We start from the raw sequence: 27,652 nt of genomic DNA, 5'->3' as shown, positions 1-27,652 counted from the left end.
CTAAACGGTCTTTCTTATTTGTAGCGACGGTTTCTCAATAACCGTGACCAAATAGTGACGGTTTTAGCGAAGAGCACCGTCGCTATTTAGCGACGGTATACATAAACCGTCGCTCAATTAAGCGACGGTTACATAGAGCGACGGTTACATAGAGACCGTCGCTTCATTAAACGAAAGTTTTATATAAACCGTCGCTTAATATAGCGACGGTTTTACATACATCGTCGCTTAATATAGCGACGGTTTTTCCAAAATTATCGTCATATTTAGCGACGGTTTTTCAAAAACGGTCGTTATATTTAGCGAGGGTTTTCAAAAGCCTTCGTTACATATAGCGACGGGTTTTTAAATACCGTCGCTGAAAAACCGTCGCTATATTAAGCGAAGATATTTCTCATCCAAAAAAACGCATTCATGATTTACAAAATTAATAATCTACTATGTTAAAATTCATAAATAAAATACTACGTATAATTCGTAAATAAAGTACGACACAAAAATTAAATATTACAATTTTTGTAAAGAAAATGCTTTAAAAACCTGATTTGAGCGAAGATATGCAGATTTACGTAATGTTGAAGATTGAACAGACGAGCAAATCTACGAAATTAATATAAAAAAATGTTAGTACAAAACCAAAAAAAAACCGAAACTTCGAAAAAATTGATAGCGTTTCGCTACTACCAGAGAAGAAATGCGAAAATCGCGTGAAGAAAGTGTTCGCGAACCACGGTATAAAAAGAATCATAGCGACGGGTTTATCCTAAACCGTCGCTAATAGCGACTGTTTATAGTTAAACCGTCGCCAATAGCGATTGGTTTAGACAAACTGTCGCCGATCTATATCGGCGACGGTTTGTGCAGAACTGTCGCTATTGGCGACAGTAGTCGAAAACAGATGCTAGCAGCGACGGTTGTGAATACAACTGTCGCAATTAGCGACGGGTACATAAAACTATCGCCGATCCAGATCGGCGACGGTTTAACTACTTAAACTGTCGCTAATCTAGCATTAAATCGGCGACAGTTTATGCATAACTGTCGCTATTGGCGACAGTAGTCAAAAACAGTCGCTAGTAGCGACGGTTATGAATATAACTGTCGCCAATAGCGACGGTTATGAATATAACTGTCGCCAATAGCGACGGTTATATTAAACTATCGCCGATCCAAATCTGCGACGGTTTGTTATAAACTGTCGCTACTCTAGAGTTGCCTTTAGCGACGATTTATACTATAACCGTCGCTACTCTAACCGTTTTTATGAAGTAATGTAGACAATAATTTGTTATTAAAATCATGAATTATAAATACCAATAATTAACTGATGTTTTTAATATCAATATCTCAAAATGAGAACGAAATCGAAGTAATAATATATTTAGAACAAAATCTCAGTAGGTTTAATATCCAATAGTAACAAACTGTTTTCCCTAACACCCACAAACAAATTAAAAAGTTTATCTCAATCGAAAGCTCTTTTAACTAAACTTGATTATTGAAGTAAATGAGCAAGAAACTATAGTTTTGATTATTGAATTAGATGAGCAAGAAACTATGGTTTACACTCTTTAATATTTTTCTAATTAAAAAAAATGTGAAAAAAATACTCTCTGTTACACTAGCTTGGTGTCTTTTGGTAGTTTACGAATAATATATTTTTATATTCACAATTGTATTATAAAATGTACAACTAAAAAACAAAAAAATTTTAATCCTTGGTTCAATAACTTGTCTAATTTTTTTGTTTTCGTAAACCAAATTTTAAAATTTGGCTTTGATATATTAGATTTTAATTTTCGTTTATTTTGGTACAATTTTTGTATGACAGTTACAAATAGCAGTTTTCGTGAAACTCGGCATATATAGAACCATAGCGACGGTTTTTGCAAAACTCGTCGCCAGTGGAGACGGTTTTAATATAAACCGTCGCATATCTAGATTGGCGACGGTTTGTGCGCCACCGTCGCTATTAGCAACGGTTGTTAAAAACCGTTGTTACCAGCGACGGTCGACTAAAACTGTCACCGCACATGGCGACGGGTAAAAAACATGTCGCGTAATATGTATAACGTTTTCGCGACGGTAAATAAAACAGTCGCAAAAAATGGCGACGGGTGGGTTCAAACAGTCGCAATATTAGCGACTGTTTTATAATAAACCGTCGCTATAGTAGCGACGGGCTAGATAAACCGTCGCTATATATAGTAGGCGACAGTTTTATTACAACGGAAGGGAAATTTTTAGGCTCAGTGCTCTTCTATTAATATATCCTTCTTCTCAATAGAAATGTAACGCCCCGAAAATTTTAAGGTCCACGCAAACTACATGCATGCAATTATTAAATTCTCTTGTATTTTAATTAAATGTTTAAATTGCATTAATTAATTATGTTGTGCATAAGTGCATGTTTAAAATATATTTTTCTACATGGTTGCATTAAAATATATTTTTAAAGGTTATTCCAGTGACGATCGAGGAACGGGGACCGAGGACTGAAAAATGTAAAATGTTTTTATTAAATAATTATTTTTAATTATTTAAGATATGGTCGATGTTTTTTAGTATTCTTGAAAATAAGAGTTTTGAGGTGATTTTTATACGCCGGGACGTAAATTTTATCGGTGTTGGTTTTTCAACAAAAATACGAACTTTTTGGCAACCCGGCTAATAAATTCACAAATTTATTTAAACAAAAACTTTGATAATATTTTATCAAATCCTAATTAAGACTAATGGGTTTAATTTAGTGGCTTAATGAGCCTAAGCCTAATTAGTAATTAATTAACTATAAAATATATTAAAAACCCTCCCCAAACCTCATACTTTGACACGCCTCTTTTCTGAAATTGCACCCACCAAAACACATGGCACACTCTGACACTCACACAATTGAAGGGGAATTTTCGGAAAAAAAACTAAGGAGAATTCAAGCCAAGGTCTAGTCCCGTTCTTCGCCAATCGTCAACAAATAATCGTGCTTTTAAAACGCAAAGACACGCCATATTCTTTCTTTCAATCATCTATCACACCATAATATTTGTTTGAACATGTTTTGAAATGAAACCAGACACTCAAATTATTAATTTTCGCAACTATATATTCATATGCATGTGTTTAATTCTTGTTTGTGGATTCAAAATCATGTTTATATAATGTTTAACGGGCTGCCATGAATTAAGATTTGAATAAGCATGTATTTCCACAAGTTTAAAGGTCCAGAATAGCACACAAAAGCAACAAATTTCTGCACAAAAACAGAAACGTTAAGCTGGAGCCACACGCACAGATTTGGGGTGTCATGGATTGGCTTATGGGTTAGGTGTTGCATGGCCTAGCTTGGGTCACACCTGGGTCTCGGTTTGGGTCATGGGAAGAGTCCTAGCCACGCTAGGACTCGAGACCATGGGTTGGGGACGAGTCCTAGCAAGCTAGGACTCCACCCGAGAGCTTCAGGGAGAGTAGCGCAGGTTGCAGAAGTGGTGCTGGGAAAGAGGCTCGGCCAGGGGGCTATGGGTTGGGCTAGGTCGATTCTTTAGGATCTAAGGAAGGTGGTCCATGGTTGGGGCAGGGGATGGAGTGGCTGGGCTCGACGTGGCTCGAGCCAAAAGCAGAAACGTGAGGATGGCATCAAGGGGGGGGACGCGCAGGTGCTGTACAGTACAACACCTCGCTGCTTGGTTCAGGGATTCGGGCTGGGGGTGGCTCGGTTCAGGAACTATTCAGGAGTCAGTAAGGGTCATGGGTGCTCGGTGGTTAAGGGCTGGTAGAATCCTAGGAGGCTAGGAAACCCAAATGTGCATGGACACTACAAACGCACACACACATGCACTTGGGGTCAAGTTCCAGCAAGTTTTTGAGCGGGCCAGGGCTGGTTTTTTGGGCTTGGCTTGGTCAGTAGGGTCCCTAGGTGGGTTGACTAGGTTTTGGTTCAAGGTGGCTTGGGCGTGGCTCTAGTAAATTGGGAGATGGCTCGGTGGGTTCGTTAGTGTGTCAAAAACAAAAATTAAAAGGATAAAATTGAATCCATGGGTCCACGGGGGTGGCTCATGACTTGGAAGGGTAGAATAAATCATAAAAATGTTATGTTAAAAATTTAGGGTTAAAATAACGAGTTTTGGATTTATTCGGGATTTAATCGCCGCACGAATCGTTAATTAATGAGTTAATTGAAACGCCTAGTTTTAGGCTTTATAAAATTATGAAAAATTAGGTTTAAGCTTAAATAATTATTATAAGTCTAAGTTTTTAATTTGGTAATTTTATATTAAGGTTTGGGTTAATTCGGGATTAAAACGCATTAATACGTCACATTTAAAGATTAATTTAAAAGTCATCGATTTAAGCCAAATAAAATTATGGGAAAATTCATGTATGCTTAAATAATTACTTGGGACATGTTAGAGTCAACGAAATTAAGAAAATGTCAAAAACGAGAAATTTTACGTCTAGGGGTAAAATGGTCTTTTTACACCTAGAAATTAGTAAACGCCATGGCAGTGCTCTAAATGCTATTTTTATGATATTATGATTATTTTTAAATGTTTATAAAATGTTCATGATTAAATTATGCTTTTTAAATGTCTAAGGGATTTTTATGATTTAAGGAAGACGTTTAAAAGACATGTTGCATGCTTGGTTACAAAAACAAAAATGTTATGTTATGCATGATTTTTTTTATGAAGTGATGAGAATATAAATGTTGAAGGAAGTGAAGTAATTATGACTAATTCGATAATGTTGGAGATGTCGTGAGGGTTATGGTCCCAGTGTGAGCCCGACGATCGTATTTTCATCATTTCGAATATGTGGTAACAGTTTTGTGGTAACGATAAGAATGAGCATATCGTGAGGGGAAAAGGCCCCAGAGGAAACCCATTTATGGGAAAAGGCCCCCGAGGGAACCCCGACGATCGTATTTCTATTCGATCATGATAGGCCAAGGGCCCAGTTGACCGGTGAGAGTGTTGCTGGTATCCCCCGCCGCCCAGTACTGTGGTTATATGTAGATTGATCCATCGATCATGTCAGGAAAGTCACAATTAACGATCTGAATTCAACAAAGAAAAAGGAAAAGAGAAAAGGAAAATGTTCATGATCATGTTAAAGATTTTTTTTTGTTCCTTTTACTTTAAGATTTTTGTAAAATAAATGTTAATTTTATGAAATTTTCAAAGCATGTCTCAAGTGTATGCAATATGTTCCTTGTTTATCTAACCAATCTAAACATACACAAGACTAGAATTAAATCTAACTAATTTTTGACAAAAATCAAACCAAGGAATTTGGAAACTGAAAACTTGAACCCATTTGGCGAGCCGGTGTTCGTTCTTTTCTTCAATTTCTAACTCCACAAGACCACGAGTCCACCACCATACAGAACGACTTAAATAAAAAAATTTAAATAGCCAATGGTGTTGGTATTAAGGACAAGTACCGGTTAAAACATAATCAAAAAATTAATAATATTATATTTTTATACATATAAAAGTCCATTTGTTTAGTTTAACCTGAATTTTATGCTAAAATATGAAACCAAACCAAACCTACAGATGCTTTTTTTGCTCACCCTTGGCAGAGATATAGCTTATTCCAAGGTACCAAATCTTGGGATCAGAACATGAATCTTTTTGAACAGACATACAACGAAAAAAAATTGAGCGTTCTCAAGACATCAACATATAATACCTTAACAAATGAAAAGCTCAAACGATTCATGGTTATGCTCTCTTTGTTTAGGACACATAAAATAATATTTAAGACTTAATTTCAAGATCAAGTATTGGTTGCTACGAAGAATAAAACTTGAACAGACATTTTCAACCGAAAAGCAAGGCTAAATGCTCCCTTCGATGGTGGGATGAGAAAATTCTTCTCTATTTTTTAGATTAGCGATCATGCAGTTAACGAGAATTTTAATGTCGTTTTCTACCGCCAACTTTTCCTTTACCCTTGCCCTTTTTTCCGCCCTTCTTTTTATTCCCTTCACCAATAGCATGCTTGATGTCTCTGTCATTAACTCGAGGAGTGGAACGTTGAAGCAGATGGTTGACATCAAGGACGCCATTTCTGAAGTGACCTTCAATTGTCCCGAACACTCGGTCCGCTGGTCGACGCCTCTCTACTGCCTTTTTAGAGGAACTGATGCTAGTATAAACTCCAAATCTTCTTAGGATGGCATTCTGAAATAACAATTTCTTAGCAATGTCATCGTTGAAAAGCACGATGTTACATAATCACAGCCAGGGATAAAACTGAGGAAAATGTTGGCGGTAACCTCTTCAAGCATTTTTCCTTCTCTTTCCTTCTATTTCTTCATTGGAACCCGTGCCACGCCAAGCGGTAACCGATGCCTCTTTGGGGGCTGTTAATGAAACAAATAGTTAATATATGAACATTCCAAGCTAAATTATGCAGCAACAACCCAAGGACAAGCAAAGTCACCTTTCCACCTAGAGAGACTACTTTCATGTTCTCCAAGTCCTTTTGTTTCCATATCATATGAGAGGATTCTGAAGTACATTCAAGTAAGTAGGTAACAACATTAATTCAGTGTATATTTTGGAAACAAATACACCCTTAATTTGGGATCTATTAAATGTCTAGTTTGCAGTTTCGAGACATATAGAATAGGTTGAGGCACATAATATTTGAAACAACGAATTTCTGGGGTAATAGTACACATCTTCATTAATAAATCAAAATCAAAACAGTGTGAAACAAAGCAGTGATTCCCCCAAATTATAAAATGTGACAGAAGTGAAATCTCCGTAACAAGAATACAAAAGGGACCATCTTCTAGCTGAAGAAGTCAGTCAGGTTGCAACAACTTTCTAAGAAATTTTAAAGACTATATGAAACAAACATTATATTGGAATATCAAAAATATTAAATGTTCGAAATAATCAAAAACTCAATATCTTTCAGGATAGATTTGATATCCACTTTTGGTTCCTTGGAATCCTCAGCAGCAGCCGAAGATCGTGCATTGGCTCCTTGCCCCTTCTTAGCCATTTATATCCTTCTTCTTAGTTGCAAAGGTGAAAGGAAAACAAAAATAATAACAGCCTAATTCAGCAAAATAATTCGAGAGCAAATAAATATAAAATTTTCTGTACTGAACAAGCAACAAACATTATAACGTCCATGAATTGATCACAAAAAGATTCATGGTAAATATACCATAAATTATGCATAACGAAAGGAAGCTCACGCAGAATAGCACAAGAACAAGAAGGAACCACACACAGACAATTCCCCAAATCGAAAACAAGAACCGGTGAATAGCAAAGTAAAAAAAAAAACTTCTGTCACTTCAACTTGTCAGGTTTCGCCCTTTTTCCATCAAATATAGCATAACCAATCACATGTTTTATCACATTGGATGTCGTGAAACAAGTTTAAGCTGAATTTTTCCACCTAAATTATCAAATTGAAACCATTTGTCTCCAACTACAGTTATGTTTTCCCCCAACTGGCAAGACCCTAACAAAAAAACACAATCCTTTGTGAAGCTATCATCGAGTTTTTCAACAATCCAAATATGTCCATAGAAAACCTGAAAGAAGCATCGTTTTACCTAAAATCGGAAAGACAAAACCTAGAAATCTGACACTAAACCTGAAAATCGAAATACACGAAACTTGAGCGGATCGTTATCATATGTTAATAATTACTAATCACTTATAAAATAAAGAATAAATAATTAAATATTTATAAAAGAATATATTGAAATAATTTGAATGGGATATATTACATAAATAAGTTCGTTATACATTATATTAATCGTTAGATGAAATTAAATTAGAACTTTTAAACAATTTGTTTTGTCATTGAATTTTATTAATAAAAAATAAAAATTAATAAGAATAAAAAAAATTTATACTAGATTTTCTTTACTTAATTATTTTACAGGCTTTAAGAAAAATGTAATTTACATTATGCAGATTTAAAAAAAAATATAATTATAAGTGCAATAAGTACAACGATAAAANATTAGTTAAATGATTTATTTTTTTGTTGAGTCATAAATTTTATTAGTTAAATGATATATAAAAAAAGACATTTATATTATAAAATATTATAAGTGCATCACAGTAAACATATATTATATATTTTATTTAAAAAATATTCAATTAAAGCTAGATTTGAAAATCATATTACTTTTAGCAAAAAATACATTTTCATTTTGAACTAGCTCTATCAGAAAAGATTTTGTGAAATACGTAGCAATATCATTATTAACAAAATAAAATTCATAAATTAAAATAAAAATTTAAGGTAAATAATATTATCATGGAGCAATTTTTTTTTTTTAAATTTGTTTCCACACAATGAATAGTATATAGGAGGTTGTTGGATCAATATTAAGAGTTTTGGTTATTTAACAAACAAAATCAATCTGAACGGAAAATGAGCTAAATTGAAAGTAGTACAAGACAAAATCTGATTGAGCTTAACTGATATCAAGGTCTATCGAACCGATAAGCTGGAGAGCAACTGAACTAAAAGATAGTTGAGTAAATGAACATGAAAAATCAGTTGGACTACTTAAAGTTGTAAAGCTGAATTATTGGATAAAGTATTTCGTACCAACAATACCTGATTTGTTAGAAATCCTCAAGTACTACCTACAATATACGATTGTCAGAAAGGACAATGAAGTGGATAAAGATGAAATTAACGACTGCTATATTTGGAACAAATATAATTTGATTTTACTGACCATTGAATCAAATTTTATAAATAGAGAAACTTATCAATCAGTTAGGCTCTCTGGATCCATCGCATAAGTTCAAGTGTTCAATCTTTCAAGAGTCCAGCTGCTTTCAAGATTTCTTAGCACACACTTAAGTTATACATCATATAATTGAGAATCAAATTGTGTTTAGTATTTTCATTTCGAATTACTTGTAAACTGACAATTAGTATACTTTTCAATGTTGCTTAGGTAAGTAGGCTAAAGTAGGAGTTTCAATTAGACAGTAATAAAGTCCTACTGAATCGATTTGTTACAAAATTTGTAATCTTCAAAAGCTTCTAGCAATATCATTCTCACAAAAGGGGTGATGTCCGAGTTATTCAAATATGCGAACATCCAAAAACATTTTTGTGTTATTTACATTTTATCCAGTTTACCATTGATAACTAAACGGTCTTTCTTACTTGTAGTGACGGTTTCTCAATAACCGTGACCAAATAGCGACAATTTTAGTGAAGAACATCGTCGCTATTTAATAGCGACGGTATACATAAACCGTCGCTCAATTAAGCGACGGTTACATAGAGCGACGGTTACATAGAGACCGTCGCTTCATTAAACGAAAGTTTTATATAAACCGTCGCTTAATATAGCGACGGTTTTACATACACCGTCGCTTAATATAGCGACGGTTTGTCAAAAACCGTCGTTATATTTAGCGACGGTTTTCAAAAGTCGTCGCTACATATAGCGACGGGTTTTTAAATACCGTCGCTACATTAAGCGAAGGTTTTTTAAAAACCATCGCTATATTAAGCGAAGATATTTAAATAAACCGTAGCTTAACGAAGCTACGGTTTTCAATCTTATCCAAAAAAACTCATTCATGATTTACAAAATTAATAATCTACTATGTTAAAATTCATAAATAAAATACTACGCTATAATTCGTAAATAAAGTACGACACCAAAATTAAATATTACAATTTCTGTAAAGAAAACGCTTTAAAAACCTGACGTGCGCGAAGATATGCAGATCTACGTAACGCTGGAAGATTGTGCCGACGAGCAAATCTACGAAATTAATACAAAAAATGTTAGTACAAAACAAAAAAAACCGAAACTGCGAAAAAATTGATAGCGTTTCGCTACTACCAGAGAAGAAATGCGAAAATCGCGTGAAGAAAATGTTCGCGAACCACGGTATAAATAGAATCATAGCGACGGGTTTATCCTAAACCGTCGCCATTAGCTACAGTTTTGAGTTAAACCGTCGCCAATAGCAACTGTTTTAGACAAACCGTCGCCGATCTAGATCGGCGAAGGTTTGTTCACAACCGTCGCTATTGGCGACAGTAGTCCAAAACAGTCGTGAGTAGAGACGGTTATATCCGCGACGGTTTTTCAGAAACTGTCGCTACTCTAGCGACAGAGTATTCACAAACCGTCGCTACTGTAGCGACGGTGTATGTAGCGACGGTTTACCATACACCGTCGCTATGATAGCGACGGTTTAGCATAGACCGTTGCTATGATAACGACGGTTTATACTATAACCATCGCTAATCTAACCGTTTTTATGAAGTCATGTAAACAATAATTTGTTATTAAAATCATGAATTATAAATACCAATAATTAACTGATGTTTTTAACATCAATATCTCAAAATTAGAACGAAATCTCAGTAATAATATATTTAGAACAAAATCTCAGTAGGTTTAATACCCAACAGTAACAAACTGTTTTCCATAACACCCACAAACAAATTAAAAAGATTATCTCAATCGAAAGCTCTTTTCACTAAACATGATTATTGAAGTAGATGAGCAAGAAATTATGGTTTACACTCTTTAATATTTTTTTAATTAAAAAAAAATGTGAAATAAATACTCTCTGTTACACTAACTTGGTGTCTTTAGGTAGTTTACTAATAATATATTTTTATATTCACAATTGGATTATAAAATGTACAACAAAAAACAAAAAAATTTTAATTCTTTGTTCAATAACTTGTCTAATTTTTTTGTTTTCCTAAACCTAATTTTAAAATTTGGTTTTGATATATTAAATTTTAATTTTCATTTATTTTGGTACAATTTTTGTATGACAGTTACAAATCAGCAGTTTTCGAGAAACTCGGCATATATAGAACCATAGCGACGGTTTTTGCAAAACTCGTCGCCAGTGGCAACGATTTTAATATAAACCGTCGCTAATAGCGTCGGTGTTTGAAAAACCGTCGCATATCTAGATTGGCGACGGTTTGTGTGCCACCGTCGCTATTAGCAACGGTTGTTAAAAACCGTCGTTACCAGCGACGGTCGACTAAAACTGTCGCCGCACATGGCGACGGGTAAAAAACATGTCGCCTAATATGGCGACGGACCTAAATATAACGTCGCCAAAGGCGACGGTAAATAAAACCGTCGCAAAAAATGGCGACGAGTGGGTTCAAACAGTCGCAATATTAGTGACGATTTTATGATAATTCGTCGCTATAGTAGCGACGGGCCTAGATAAATTGTCGCTAACTTTAGTAGGCGACGATTTTATTACAACCGTCGCTAATGCGGCGACGGTTTATCAAAAACCATCACTACAATTTGTAGCGACGGTTTTTGATAAACCGTCGCCGACCCACCTGTTTTTTTGTAGTGGATGGTGGTCTCTCAAATGAAAATAGTTCAAATTCACATGTAATATACCATAAGTTCCACCTTAAGAAAGTATAATAATTCCCTCCCAACAAATATCAACCCTTCAAGATGAGAAATTCTCCACAATCTACGTATCAAATGTTACTAAAATTACAGATTTCACCACCTTTGTTGCAGAACTTCATCAAACACTTGCTTACCAATGGATGAGGAAATTTTCACATTTCAAGCCCAAGATTGCTATCATTTACAACATTCAATTTATGTGTCCAGTCTAATAATATCATCATACATCAAGAAAAATGAAGTGAAAATATAATAATGAATTACCTATAAACATTGGAATCAAGGGACTCACAACTCGGCAAGGCCTTTCTATTCAAGATTGCTTCAATCTCAGAAGGATAGCTAAAAAATTTACTAATATTGCAAATGCTATTGCCACCATAAGCATCAGCATAATCAGGGAGCTTCTTGCAGAAAGATTTGCACTCTTAGCGTTTGACTTTGACAACTCGCTTACTTTATACTCACTGTCATTCCCCCATGTCTCCTCCTACAGAATTACACTAAATACTCAATCTTTAGCCAAAAAAAGGGAAAGAAAAGAGAAAGGACTCAAACAGGATAATCATTAATCAATAGCTCTTGGAGCTCAAAAAAATTCAATTTGAAGCATTATTTTCTAACAAGACGAGTGTCACTCTCATCCCACTTTGTCCCAGCACAAACACACACAAGAAAATACAACTGAAAGGGTATAAAATACCTGGTTGTGGAGGTTAAGGATTCTTGAAAAAGATTGTCAAGTAATGGAGAAGATTAAGAGTGGTACTTAGTTGATGCCATCAATATTTGTATAATTAATAGCTTGTAGTAATTTACAGTGCCACAGAAGATCAGAAGAGGAAACAAAAAGGTCGAGTTTTCTACAAATTTTTAATGTTAGGATTGACTTTGGAAGTGGGCAGTTGGGGAAGGGAAATTTTTAGGCTCAGTGCTCTCATATGAATATATCCTTCTTCTCAATGGAAATATCTGCTTGATCATTCAAAGTAATAGGCCTTAAAGCATTATATTGGATTATCAAAAACAAAAAGCCAAATTTTATTTTTAAATAAAATCATGGGGACTTGAAGCATACGAGGTTTTTTTTTGGTTTCTTTTACTTTCAGATTTTTGTAGAATAAATGTTAATTTTATGAAATTTTCAAAGCATGTCCCAAGTGTATGCAATATGTTCCTTGTTTATCTAACCAATCTAAACATACACAAGACTAGAATTAAATCGAACCAATTTTTGACAAAAATAAAACCATGGAATATGGAAACAAAAAACTTGAACCCATTTGGCGAGCCGGTGTTCGTTCTTTTCTTCAATTCCTAACTCCACAAGACCACGAGTCCACCACCATACAGAAAGACTTAAATAAAAAAAATTAAATAGCCAATGGTGTTGGTATTAAGGACAAGTACCGGTTAAAACATAATCAAAAAATTAATAATATTATATTTTTATACATATAAAAGTCCATTTGTTTAGTTTAACCTGACTTTTATGCTAAAATCTGAAACCAAACCAAACCTACAGATGCTTTTTTAAAAATAAAACCACACTTCCGAACTGACGAACTAAATTAACAGAATGCAATAGAATAACCGATTGAATCAATGTTTTGCTCACCCTTGGAAGAGATATAGCTTATTCCAAGGCACCAAATCTTGGGATCAGAACATGAAGCTTTTTGAACATACATACAACGAAAACAAATTGAGCGTTCTCAAGACATCAACATATAATACCTTAACAAATGAAAAGCTCAAACGATTCATGGTTATGCTCTCTTTGTTTAGGACACATAAAATAATATTTAAGACTTAATTTCAAGATCAAGTATTGGTTGCTACGAAGAATAAAACTTGAACAGACATTTTCAACCGAAAATCAAGGCTAAATGCTCCCTTCGATGGTGCACTGAGAAAATTCTTCTCCGTTTTTTAGATTAGCTGATCGCAGTTAATGAGAATTTTAGTGTCATTTTCTACCGCCAACTATTCCTTTACCCTTGCCTTTTTTTCCGCCCTTCTTTTTATTCCCTTCACCAATAGCATGCTTGATGTCTCTGTCATTAACTCGAGGAGTGGAACGTTGTAGCAGGTGGGTGACATCAAGGACGCCATTTCTGAAGTGACCTTCAATTGTCCTGAACACTCGGTCCCCTGGTCGACGCCTCTCTACTACCTTTTTAGTGGAACTGCTGCTAGTATAAACTCCAAATCTTCTTAGGATGGCATTCTGTAATAACAATTGCTTAGCAATGTCGTTGTTGAAAAGCACGATGTTACATAATCACAGCCAAGGATAAAACTGAAGAAAATGTTTGCGGTAACTAAAAAAATTCAAAGAAAGAAAATTAAATAGACTTGAAATTAAATTATACTTCCCCGGCAACGGCGCCAAAAACTTGTTGTGACTTTGATTGTTGCACTCCCAATAGCAGGTTGTCCGCAAGTAGTATAATTCGGTGAGTCCGATATCGTATTCACAGGGAAGCTACGGTAATTACAAGTCCACTACAATGTCTTTTTGCTTTTGTTTTTGTTTTTTTTTTCTTTTAATTGTTTGAATCTTTAATTGGTAATTTTTAATTGTTCAAATTTTAATTTAAGTAGTTGAGATTAGAGGATCTACTATTGATATTTTAATAAAGTTAACATTAATGAACATTATTGAAATCCATTTAATAAAATGGTTCCAATATATTAAATAATCATATTTATATTATGTTATATACTATTTTTTTATAATTATAAAATATATACCAAAACTTATAAATGTTGTCAAGTATTTATTGTGCTATATATATTTGTAAACACTAAATCAAAGTTCCCACTTTAAATGGTTGGTAAAACCAAACTAACATTTAAATGGTACCAAGAAATTAATAATATGATATATTGATATATAATAAATCAAGGCATCCACTTTAAATGGTTGGTAAAACCAAACAAACATTTAAATGGTACCAAGAATTTAGTGTAACATATAGCAACAATAAATCAAAACTCCCACTTATAAGTAGGGTATAAAAATGCTTAAAGAAATAAATATAACATAAACAATAAATAATGATTAAATAATATAAAACATAGATTATTACCTTTTAATAACCTTATTATCATACCAAGAGCTTCACCTTTTCATCTCAACCTTGGGAAGTTAGCTACTCATTATTCAAAGTATAAAACTTTGAATATGAAATTAACATGCTAATTATTTTTAAATGATGAAATAAAGGAAAAATAAAGAGAGAAATATTATGAACTCAAATATTTGTTCATAGAATGAGGGATATCTCAATTCATTACAATGCACCCCTATTTATAGCCAAATTTGGGGAGAGAACCACAAATAAAATATTATTTTTTACACATAAGTCTTCATTGGTGTTCCAAGAAATTATATTTTAATACACATCACTTTTGAAAATCTTCCCATCCAATTTTGCTTCTCCACATAAAATAAAACATGTAGATAATTGAGTTGTTTGAACTATGGTATTTTATTTTAACCATTTGACCAAGTAGTTTGAGAGATATGGCCAAAATATTAGAGCATGGTAAAACTACCACTCCTTTGGTAACTTTGTTTGTTGCTTAATTTGATCCCAATTGTGAGAAGATTTTTATCTTATGCTTGTCACCAATATTGTAGATATTATCATCAACTTTCTACAGGTTCAAGAATCATCTTAATCCCATTTGCAACGCCAAGTTTATTCTTGTTTTATCGAACCTGTAAAAATAGTAAAAACTTATAATTACACAACAACTTATTTTTTATACAATTTATTATAAAACATATAATATTTAAACATTTAATAAAACAAAAACTATAAATTTATATTATAAAACATTTAATTAATGTACAATTTTTATATTTATCAGTGTGTGTGCATAGGCCAAGTGTGTGTGTGTATATGTGTATGTGTGTGTGAGAGTAACGTGTGTGTGTGTTAGTGAGTTAGTGGGGAGAGCATTAAAGGGTATGATTAGGATATTAAAATACTAATAATCTATTAGTATACTAAATAAAATACTAATTCCCCACTAAAATAATAGCATCCCTAAATTTGAATTAAAATACACATGTGTTAAACCTTAAAAGTTTAAAATCTTAAAATCACTTAATAAATTAAATTAGGCTTTAAAAATACTAAAAAATTAATAAATCATTTTAAAATGCCACTTTCTTGACTTGAAATAAATTACAACATTTTAAATCGCCTAAATCGTCGTTGGTCTCCTTTCATCGATCTCGCATCGAATATTAGCCTGAAACATGAAACTCGAGAAAACATTTTAACGTGCATAAAATAAACATATAATAATTTAAAATAATGCAAATCATTAATAGTGCATTGCGAAAAATCATTTTCAAATTAAATAAATAATTTAGCAATTTAAATAAATGCATGACTTTTACGTGTACTGATTTTGGGCTCTACATGATACATAAACATTTAAAAACATGTTAAATCGTATTTAGGGCGCTGCCAAGACTAAAAACTCGATCCGGGTGCAAAATGACCATTTTGCTCCTGGAAATCCAAAATGACCGTTTTACCCCTAGACCTCAAAATTTCGACCCAAAGTTTATCAAACTCCTTGACCACTGGAAATCCAAAATGAAAGTTTTACCCCTGGACCTCAAAATTTCGACCCAAAGCTTATCAAACTCCTTAAAACACCCTAAAACATATTTATGAGCATTTCTTAGACGTAAACTTGAGCTCGTTTCAAAACTAAAACGATTCGTTTTAAAACTTGGACCAGAGTCTCGGTTTTAGCCCGAATCAACCCGAAACTTAACAAAATCTTTTCCAACTTAAACCGTGACTTAAACCTACATGACCAGCCCTCAAACTACTCATTCCAGACCACTTATGACTCACGAAACAAGCCCCAAAGGTTGCTGGAATTTTCTGTACAACACATCTTCAAACCCTAGTACACTAAACTTGCAAATTTTCGACCCTAGGCCTTACCGGCTCAGACCAGCCTTGGACCAATCCTTCCTAGCCCACGTTAGGACTCTCATGGACTGACTTAACCCAAGCTCCCTGCCCCATGCACGCTGCACGACTCACACGCTCGCTAGCCACCAAGATCGCACCAACCGAGCCAACCTTCTCTCGTCTTGATCCATCGGCTACTGGGCAAAATCCAGCAGTGTTCGAGCCCTCCTAGGCTGTGTCTCAGACCCACCAGGGTCTGGTCAAGGGCTTAGCTCGGCCCTTGCACCGTCGGATCAGCCCCATCGACCGATCCACACACACCACAAGGCCATAACCCAAAGAACTCGATCGGCCCTCTCCAAAAAAACCAACAAAGCTTCGACTTCAGCCTTAAGTTCTCCCCTTACTCAACGTGTACAGCCCTTAGCAACATAAAAATTGGCAGCCCCTTGCACAAATGCTAGAAAAGTTGAGAATGAAGCAAAAAGGATGCATTTTCATGTCAAATCCTTGCATAAAACAAAACCTCAAGATATATAAATAATTTCTCATGCATTTACATATAATTCAGCATAATATTGGCGTAAATGAAGAGAAAAAAGAGATACATGCGTGCCTTAGCTTTTACATGATCAAAAGCTCTTTATATGATCAAAAGCTCGAAGAGCTACGCGTGGGACGTGAACCGAAGAGGCGGGGAGGAAGCTTTTATTGAAAAATATGAGGGGTCGTGACTTGCTGCTGAAAGGAGGAGAGGAGATGTTGTTTTTCACGTGAGAATGGCTGCTGGAGGATGAGTTGGGCGGCCAAATGGTTTTAAAATAGGTTTAGGGCTGCTAATGACAGGGTTTTAAATGATATAATTAGGCACTAATGGGCCCTAATTAAAAATTAAATGGATAAAAAGGGTTTTGAGCCCATTAATCATTAAAATAAACCCATCAAGCACATAAACACTCCTGAAAATATTTTGTTTATGTACGTTATTGAAAATTTTGCCCGAGCCCTCAAAAAGTACCATCTAAAAATATAACCCTGCGGGTAAAAATACCCAAGCAAGGCCCATTTTCAAAAATCATATTTAAAAAGACCTCTTATTAAATAATTAAAAATAATTATTCAATAAAAATATTTTTCCTGAATATCCCTGGTCTTCGTTCCTCGTTCGAGCGCGAAATGCAACTTAAAATCCTAATGCATGAAACTTTAAATAAACCATGAATTAAAACACAAATTCATGAAATAAACATGCATTTAATGCATTAAAACAATTTAATTAAATAAAAAAGAAATTTAATAACTTGCATGCATGTGGTTTACGTGAGCCTTCAATTTTTCGGGACGTTACAGATTTTTACGCTTAATGTTGATGTTACTTGATCTTTTTAAAGATCGACGTAGGATTTTTGGTTAGTTGACGATTTATGGATTTTTATGCACTTGAGATTTTAAATGCTAAATTATTTTGATTTATGGAAAATTTAAGTAGTTTTAATCGTTAATTTTCGAGTTTATGCTTTAAAAAATTTAAATTAGTATAGGACGTTTCAGAAAGTGATTCGGAGAAGACTCCATCTCCGAAGATTTTGAAGAATCCGAGGTCTCAGAAGAGCAAAAAAAATGTTTCTGGAGTGATTCCAACTGATAGACTGGTTGCCTACTGGATCTGAGGCACCCATAACTACTATACCAATTCGGTCAGTTCCAGTTGCACCATCAGCTGAAGAGACTCAGCTGAAGAAGCCAGCTGATCATCCATTGAAGTTTGTCACCGAATCTTGAAAGAGATCGTTTTTAGGTGTTCGAAATCGCAACAGAAGCACAAAATTGTTTTCTAAACATGAAAAACCGAAATTTTGAGAAAAATTTGAACACCATTGTACTAGTGTGTAACATATACTAAATACCTTTGTCATACATAGGGTGTTAAGAAATTTTACCTATCAATCTCTTGCGGTTGATGATGGCTCCAACTAAAGTGTAAACACTTTAGCCCTTGTATGGCAAGAAAAATCTACAAGCTTCCTCCTACCTTCAAAATCAAGCCCACTACCAACTAGGTAGATCCCCTCATATTTTGCACTAGAAAAATATGAGGATTTTTCTTTGAGAAGAGATTTGTTTCTCCAACAATTGAAGAACAAAATGAAAGAAAAATTTTGAGGGAATGTGTGTGTAAATTTCGGCGAAGGGGTAATTGGGAGAGTGAAGTTCTTGCCTAGGTTGTGGGAAAAGTAAAAGTTAGTCTTGCATGTCATGCAATATTTTAATCAAAAGTAATCCACACCTCTTCATCTCCCCAGCATGCAAAACCTAGAGGGCTTGTAACATTTACAAAGGGCCCATGGACTTTTAATTTAATTGTCTCAAACATATTTGAGCCCAATTAGACTTTACTTGATTTTACTCAAGCCCACTAGTTAAAATAATTATTTCCTATTGGGCTCTACAAGGCCCAATGTTATTTAATTAATTCAACACTTGAATTAATTTAATTATTTGGACTCTACTAGGCCCACTAGAGTTTAACTAATTCAACACTTGAATTAATTTAATTTAGTCCATAATAATGTTTATGAAAATCATAATTTTCAAATACATTATTCACTTGGCCTACTTTTAATTTAGGAACACATTCATAAATTAAAATTTACATTTCTCTCATAGAAGTCTTACTTCTATTTTTCTTTACGCTTATAAACTCATTTATAAGCCGCTCAACACATTGAACTATTTTAACTTCTCAACGGGATCTAGAAAGCTAGCACTTGTGTGGCCCTCAATGGTTCATTGATACAACTAGCCGTGGGTTCACATCTCCATGTGATTCGGACTAAACATGTCCTTATATGATCATACCCCAATTGCTCCATTCTTGCTTATCAACTCCATTCTTGCTTATCAACTCCTTGATAACAAGAATGTCAGAACTCAAGTATGATAGTACCCAACCAATCATGTTAAACGCCTAACAGCATCGCTTACATGATTCCCTAGGTATCACCTGATAGTGCCTGCAAGAACCATTCAATTATGGTTAGCGTACAGTACGGTCCCTTCAACTCATATATCCCGACCGATTCGACAACCATTGGTTTATCGAGAGTTGTCAATGAATCGATACTATGTGTCATGTCGTAGTTGCATCGATGGTGTAATCTAAGAAACCTCTTTCTTAATTACCTCCATACTCTGATCAGAGATTTCACACTACACACACATGAGGACACATAGGATATCCATACCCGAAGGTAAGCGGTGAATCCCCGACTACAATGCATCGACTCCTATATGTTTCGACAGAACACCCAACCTTGCCACCTGATGACCCCTTGAGAGTCGGTAAACAAGTCAAAGTGTAATTCTAGCACATAGAGTCTCAATGTTGTCCCGGGTCATAAGGACTAATGGTGTACAACCATAAACTAGGACTTTTCCACTCGATAAGTGAGAACCACTTGGAAAGTCCTTTAATGGAGGGTTGTTCAGTGCACTCTACCAGGAGCACCTATCTGCATGCTCGGACATCACAATGTCCCCTACCAATGAAACATGGTACTCACATCGCAGATACTAGTCTCAAGCTCGAGCGGCCTATATCCTTCTTAGCGGCGGCTGAATCGACTAGGAACCGTTTAGAATATACAGTATTCCAAATATGAGTTTCATGATACTCATCATATGAGCATCCCATATTCTTTCTACTATTTGTATATTCAAGGGCTTTATCTATGCAACTAGCATGGGTATACAGATAAAGATGTGCCAAAACAATAATTTCAAATATTATTAAAATAAAGACTGTTTATACATAGAGTTTCATTGTGAACACTCGGCCAACACTTGGCTCGACGTGCACCTACTCTAACAATCTCCCACTTGCACTAGAGCCAACTACCCATATACTTCAAACCCATTGATTCGCGATGCTTCTCGAATAATGGTCCCGGTAAAGGCTTAGTTAGTGGATCAGCAACATTATCTGCGGAGCCGACTTTGTCGATCGACACTTCTCCTCTTTCCACAATCTCTCGGAGGATGTGGTACTTTCTCAATACATGTTTGGACTTCTGATGAGACCTTGGCTCCTTCGCCTGAGCTATGGCTCCCGTGTTGTCACACATCACCGGGATAGGAGCAACTCCATTAGGAATGACGCCCAACTCTTGGACGAAATTCCTAATCCAAACAGCCTCCTTTGCTGCAGCTGATGCAGCAATATATTCGGCCTCAGTGGTGGAATCCGCAGTACTGTCTTGCTTGGAACTCTTCCAAGAGACAGCACCACCATTGAGCATGAATATGAATCCAGAGGTTGACTTCGAGTCATCGATATCGCTTTGGAAGCTAGAGTCGGTATAGCCTTCCAATTTCAGTTCTCCACCCCCATAGACCAAGAACAACTTATTGGTCCTTCTCAAATACTTGAGGATGTCTTTCACAGCTTTCCAGTGTGGAAGACCAGGGTTGGATTGATATCTACTCACTACACTTAGTGCAAATGCCACGTCAGGACGTGTAGATATCATCCCATACATGATACTACCAATAGCCGAAGCATACGGAATGCGTGTCATCGCCGCTATCTCTGCATCAGTCTTGGGAGACATAGACTTGGATAGGGACACGCCATGACACATTGGTAGATGTCCTCTCTTGGACTCATCCATCGAGAACCGCTTCACGATGGTATCAATGTATGTGGACTGGGTGAGACCAAGCAATCTTCTTGATCTATCTCTATAGATCTGTATTCCTAATACAAAAGATGCTTCACCCAAGTCCTGCATCGAGAACTTACTTGCTAACCATATCTTAGTTGATTGCAACATTCCTACATCATTCCCAATGAGTAGAATGTCATCAACATAAAGCACAAGGAATGTCACAGCACTCCCACTGACCTTCTTGTATACACATGGTTCCTCAGGATTCTTAGTAAAACCAAACTCTTTGATTGTACTATCGAATCTGAGGTTCCAACTCCTAGATGCTTGCTTTAGACCATAAATAGATCTCTGAAGTTTGCATACCATATGCTCACTTCCGATAGATGTAAACCCTTCGGGTTGAGACATGTAAATCTCTTCCTTAATATCCCCATTAAGAAAGGCTGTCTTAACATCCATCTGCCATATCTCATAGTCATACCATGCAGCTATGGCTAGCAATATCCTTATGGACTTGAACATTGCAACTGGAGAAAAGGTTTCCTCATAGTCAACACCTTGTCTTTGAGTATACCCTTTTGCTACCAGTCGCGCCTTGAAGGTCAATACCTTCCCATCCGCCCCAAGTTTCCTCTTGTAAATCCATTTACACCCTATGGGAACAGTTCCCTCAGGTGGATCTACAAGATTCCACACTTGGTTCGAATGCATGGAATTCATCTCAGATTCCATTGCTTCAAGCCACTTGGATGAATCGGCATCAGATAACGCTTCCTTGAAGGTCCTTGGATCACATCCAAGGTTAGGCTCATCATGGCCCTCTTCAAGAAGCAGACCATACCTCATAGGTGGTCTCGAGACTCTCTCGGATCTTCTAGGAGCTTGTATCTCCTCACTTGGCTCCTCGGGTGTGGGTTCTACAACTGTGGGTGTCTCTCGAACTTCTTCGAGTTCTATCATCTCGCCTTTTCTATCTAATAGAAATTCCTTTTCCAAAAAGGTTGCATTCCTAGAAACAAACACCTTTGTTTCTTGGGGATGATAGAAATAATATCCAACTGAATTCCTTGGATATCCCACAAAGTAGCATAAAATGGATCGACTATCCAATTTATCTCCCACTGCCTGCTTCACGTAAGCAGGGCACCCCCATATTCTAAGATAAGAATATTTTGGAGGCTTACCCATCCATATCTCATATGGTGTCTTATCAACTGCCTTTGTATGGACATTGTTCAACAACAGTGCCGCTGTCTCAAGCGCATATCCCCAAAAGGATGGCGGCAACTCCGTGAACCCCATCATAGACCGAACCATGTCCATCAAAGTCCGGTTACGACGCTCCGAAACACCATTCAATTGTGGTGTAGCGGGCGGAGTCCACTGCGAGAGAATCCCATTCTCCCTAAGATACTCTTGGAACTTGGCACTCAAGTACTCACCACCTCGATCAGATCGAAGTGTCTTGATGCTTCGTCCCAACTTCTTCTCTACTTCACTTCTGAATTCTTTGAACCTTTCAAAGGCTTCAGACTTGTATTTCATCAAATACACATACCCATACCTCGAAAAGTCATCGGTAAAGGTGATGAAGTAGGCATGTCCATGCTTAGTGGTGATGCTAAGCGGACCGCACACATCGATATGGATCAAATCCAATAACCCTTTGGCTCGCTCCACATGTCCCTTAAAGGGAATTTTGGTCATCTTTCCTTTTAGATAGGATTCACAAGTCGTGAGAGCATTAATATCAGAAATATCAAACATGCCAACTCCCACTAGCTTGTTCATCCTTCTTAGAGAAATATGTCCTAATCGAGCATGCCATAATTGTGCCATATTAAGAGTATCTTGTTTGCGCTTGTTTGTTGTTGTTATCGCTTGGACATTGTTTAGTGGAATATCTTTCAATTTTAAGTTATAGAGATCGTTTTCAAGTTCTCCGGTACCAATTAAACATTCATTCTTGTAAATGTTGCAAACATCTTTGCTAAATAAACAAGAGAATCCATCTTTGTCCAACATAGAAATGGAAATAATGTTTTTCACCAAGTCTGGTACAAACAAAACATCTCTTAACATCAACTTAAAATCATTGTTCAAAATTAAAGAAACATATCCAACAGCTTTGGCAGCAACTCTCGCCCCATTGCCCATCCTCAAGAAGGTCTCACCTTCCCTGAGCCTCCTACTTCTTCCCATCACCTGCAAATCATTATAGAGATGTGAGCCACAGTCGGTATCTAATACTCAAGAAGTAGAGTTAATGTAATGCCCAAGATTTGATTACCGTAATATGAGATTAATCTGAAATGATTTATTGATTAATCATGGTAATTATAGACGGAAAGTACTAGACCGGGAAAGATGAGAAAAGGCGTAAAGTATGTGCGAGGGTAGTGCATTCGCGTACATGCGCGACTTGATGCGCGAGCCATGCGCGAATTTGGGCAGAAGACCCCGCGCATATGCGCGGAGTGAGGGCGCGCATATGCGCGAGGTGTCCAGTAGCAAAATGTGAATTCCAGAGAACCTCGCGCACATGCGCGGAAGTGGGGCGTGCATATACGCGAGCTGCCGTGAGGTTGCGCGCGGAGACAGAATGTCTCGCGCATATGCGCCGAGGAAGGTCGCGCATATGCGCCGAGGAAGCGCGAGACGTGTTGCATGTAGGATGAGCCATTTGCCTTGTTGCATGTTACGTGTATGTATATATATATATACATACTTCAATTCTGAATTCAGAAAGAACGAGAGAAGCTTCAAGGGAAGAAAGGTTGAAAATCTTTACGCCTTTATATTTCGATCCGTCCGTCTGATTTGGAATCTGAGTACAGTACTGTGTTCTTATCGACGCAGGCTACAACAGGACGTAAGTTTAGTTACGTTTAGACATGAATTGAAATTATGATATTGTCAGAATCAGATATGATTCATATATGCTGGTCTTGACATAGTAGACATCGTATCATCGAAACCGGATTGAAAAACGAGTACTGTATAGAATTATTATGATTTTCGGAAGAAATTGACTGAGATTTGATATCAGATTTGTATCATTACTGATTATGAATTGAGATTTGATTATTGTTATGTGTTTTGGATTTACTGATCAGTATATAATTGAAGTCAGATCGAAGAACAGACTGTGTATGCAATTGATATGATTTTCAGAACTGTTATGATAGAGATTGTACTGAATTGAGAGTATGATCTATTATTGTTGAGAGTATGAATTATACCGATATTGATTATGAGTTCTGGTAGTATATCTGTGATGTTGAGATTGACGGGGTTATCGAGACTGTAGTGNCTACAACTGGACGTAAGTTTTGTAACGTTTAGATATGATTTGAAATTATGATAATGTCAGAATCGAATATGAATCATATATGGTGTTTCTGATACAGTAGACATCGTATATTTGAAGTCAAACTGAAGAACAGATACCGTATGTAATTGTTATGAATTTCAGAGTTGATTTAATTGAGATTCAATATCAGATTTGTATTATCGTTGAGATTATGAGTTGTATTGATATTGATTATGAATTCTGGTATTATATCTGTGATGCTGAAATTGACGGGGTTATCGAGATTATATTAGTATGCCGTCGAAACATCAGTAGATTGTTATTGATCAGATTCAGTATTGATGAAGATTGTATCATGATATCGTTGATATGGATCAGATTTTGTTTGATTCGAGTATTGAACATAACATGTCTTGAATTGAGTTATACATTGATACAATGTATTCGATATTGTTATTGCCAGATTGATTTGACAGGCAGTGAGTTCGAGCCTGCGACAGAGTCAGATCGACAGAACGAAACGAAAGGTATAAATTAATGTTTATTCGGGATTGCACAACTCGAGTAGATCTGACTTGAGTTTCCCAAAATCACATACAGAAATGTCATTGCTTCGGTAGGTTGCAATGTTTAGAATTGTTATGCTTATTCTATAGATTATAGTTAAACATGAGTTAGAATTGGACAGATCCGCCTAGTCTTTGGCAGAACCGCCATGGCAGAACCGCTAAGTCACTGGACTTTTGGATATATATATCGATGTGTTTTGGAGAAGACCGACTCCTATAGCAGATCTTCGATATAGATAGTCAAAGTCTAGGACTAAGAACGTACCACCATCTAGCTGGGGTAAAGTAGATGGGAGAACGTTGCGTTCTTGTTCAGATCGGGATCCCTAGATTAGATCGAGTCAAGTTAGAGTCTCAGAGTCACAGAGTGTGATTTACTGCTTGATATTGATTCATGTTTTCTGACTTTGATACATGTTCAGAGTTGATTTACAGTTTAATATCGATTCATGTTTCTGATTGTGATACATGTTATAGATATCTGCTTTATGCTCTTATATTTGTTTATATGATTGCATGTGTACATGATTTATACTGGGATTATTTTCTCACCGGAGTTATCCGGCTGTTGTCTTGTTTGTATGTGTGCATGGCAACAGGTGGGACAGGATCGGGGTCAAGGAGATAAAGAGAGATCAGGATTAGAGTGGAGACTACGGACTTGGATTTAGATAGGGTTTGGACACTTGATATTTAGTTGTTAACCATTAGTTGGTATGATTGTATATAGTACAAGACTTGTACTTTAATACTGACATGTATATTAGAATGTATTCCATTACGTTCCACAGGTATTACTGTATGTAAAAAAAAAAAAAATTAGACCCTGTTTATTGTAATTGATTAAATTGTCCCAAGGATGATTAAGAACTTGATTAGCGTCCGGGTCCCCACAGTTAATTGAAATGTTTACTTCAATATAGAACATACCGTTTCCAGAACTCTTCTGGGCAAGATATTCCCTGCAATTACGCCTCCAATGTCCAGGCTTCTTGCAGTGATGACAGATGTCAACAGTCTTGTCAGCCTTCACTGGTGTGGCTGCCACTACGGGACCCGGAGTCTGCTTCTTCAAGGGCACGCACTTCTTGGGACGTTGAAAAGAACGCTTCTTTCCCTTCCCAGGTGGGCCGGTCTTCGTACCAGATGAAGAGCCCACAAAAAGAACCGGCTTCTCTTTCTTGATGGTGGACTCAAAGGTCACAAGCATATTCACCAACTCCTCAAGGGTCGGCTCCATCTTGTTCATGTTGAAGTTCACCACAAAAAGATCAAATGAGCTAGGAAATGATAACAGCAACACGTCGGTGGTCAACTCCGAAGGCAAAATCAGATCCATGCCAACGAGCTTATCCACGAGCCCAATCATCTTTAGGCCATGCTCATGGGCCGAGGCCCCGTCTCGCATGCGCAAAGTGATTAGCTCCTTGACGGTAGCATGCCTAAGAGGCCGAGTTTGCTCACCAAAGAGCTCCTTGAGGTGCAAATGAATGTCAGCAGCACTCTTTGCATCCTCAAAACGCCTCTGCAGCTCATCATTCATAGAAGCCTGCATATAACACCTAGCCTTCAAGTCATGGTCACACCATTCCTTGTAGGTCTGCAATTCCTCAGGAGTGCAGCCAGTCGGAGCCTCAACAGGGGGCGACTCAGTCAGTGTATAGCAATCTTTTCCGAGTTCAAGACGATCTTTAGGTTTCTTAGCCAAGTGACGTAATTAGGTCCGGTTAATACGTGTTTGTCCAGTATTGTAGATAGCGGATTGCGAATCGAAGACATTGTCAAAAATTGTACTGAAAAGTAAAACAGATAAATGCTAATGACTATTTTTTAAAATATTTAGTAAGATATAATGTATGGACTTTTACTTTATAAATTTTCGCTCCCACTGTTTTGACATTTTCACTACCCTCTAGTGAAAACGGGAAACACCTTTCCTCAGTAGGTACGTTAGGTCCAATTAGCGAATTATGATCCCGAATAATATCAGCCAATCATAATCCCTAAAAGGTAGTTTCCAATTGCATCACAATGCAACCCTTAACGTAAACTTTTGTCTCACGTTTGATTAGGACCCAATAATATGACGTCGTTCATCTTTATGTGTCAAGCCTTACCCATCGATGTTGAACCTTAATGGACGATCGCCATGAGTTCCCTCAATAATATGAGCCGAAATCACGGGAGTTCCATGTAGTTCACATCACCATGTCAATGGATGTCACAGCTTTCCGGCACCCAGGGCCCCCCCAATAATATGAGCCGAGCCCCGAGCACGGGTAGCGTTCATCATGCACCCATTGTCGATGGAAGACATGGAAATTATAAACAATTTTATAATGCCCTTTTTCGGGCTTGATATTAATTTTGAATCTTATTCAAAATGAGGGTTTTTAATTTTGAAAGGTCTCATCATTAATTTTATTTAAAAACTCGCCATGTTTGATCGTATGTTTGCCGGATTCATGCAACTTTGTTATTATCATAATAATAACGCACATACTCATTATTTATAACATATCATGCATATATTATAAACAGTAAACAAAACAAGGATGATCAATCGCCCCAAAACTAATGGCCCGTGTGAGCTAAACACGGGCCTAGGTCCAATCCTAGGGAAATGCATGGGATGCAAATGCAACTATTACATTAGCTTCCAATATTTACATGTCTTCGATCTTCATAATCATCAAGGCCACCATCTTCCAATCTTGATCTTC

At 36.4% G+C, this 27,652-nt stretch overlaps 2 long non-coding RNA genes across 3 annotated transcripts in view; both read right to left on the bottom strand.

Annotated features, from left to right (window-relative positions):
* The window catches only part of LOC140987502 (uncharacterized), a 35,962-nt gene extending 23,114 nt beyond the window's left edge, over window positions 1-12,848 (bottom strand). Inside the window, exons 1-2 of the long non-coding RNA XR_012177143.1 lie at window positions 12,129-12,848; window positions 11,866-11,915 (exon numbers count right to left, since the gene is read on the bottom strand). This is a non-coding gene — a long non-coding RNA (uncharacterized lncRNA). The remainder of the gene's footprint in view (window positions 1-11,865; window positions 11,916-12,128) is intronic.
* LOC140988559 (uncharacterized) lies at window positions 5,655-7,657 on the bottom strand. 2 transcript variants are annotated; one of them, XR_012177333.1, is made up of 4 exons: window positions 7,580-7,657; window positions 6,445-7,485; window positions 6,278-6,364; window positions 5,655-6,182 (listed from the first exon to the last, which is right to left on the bottom strand). It is a non-coding gene; the product is annotated as an uncharacterized lncRNA (long non-coding RNA). The 2 variants fall into 2 exon arrangements; XR_012177332.1 differs by lacking the exon at window positions 7,580-7,657 and having other exon boundaries at window positions 6,445-7,547.
* Window positions 12,849-27,652: the final 14,804 nt, after the last annotated feature.

This window comes from Primulina huaijiensis, chromosome 11, assembly GCF_012295235.1.
Source record: "Primulina huaijiensis isolate GDHJ02 chromosome 11, ASM1229523v2, whole genome shotgun sequence".
Classification (NCBI taxonomy): domain Eukaryota; kingdom Viridiplantae; phylum Streptophyta; class Magnoliopsida; order Lamiales; family Gesneriaceae; genus Primulina; species Primulina huaijiensis.
This window is presented reverse-complemented; position numbering and strand designations above follow the sequence as displayed.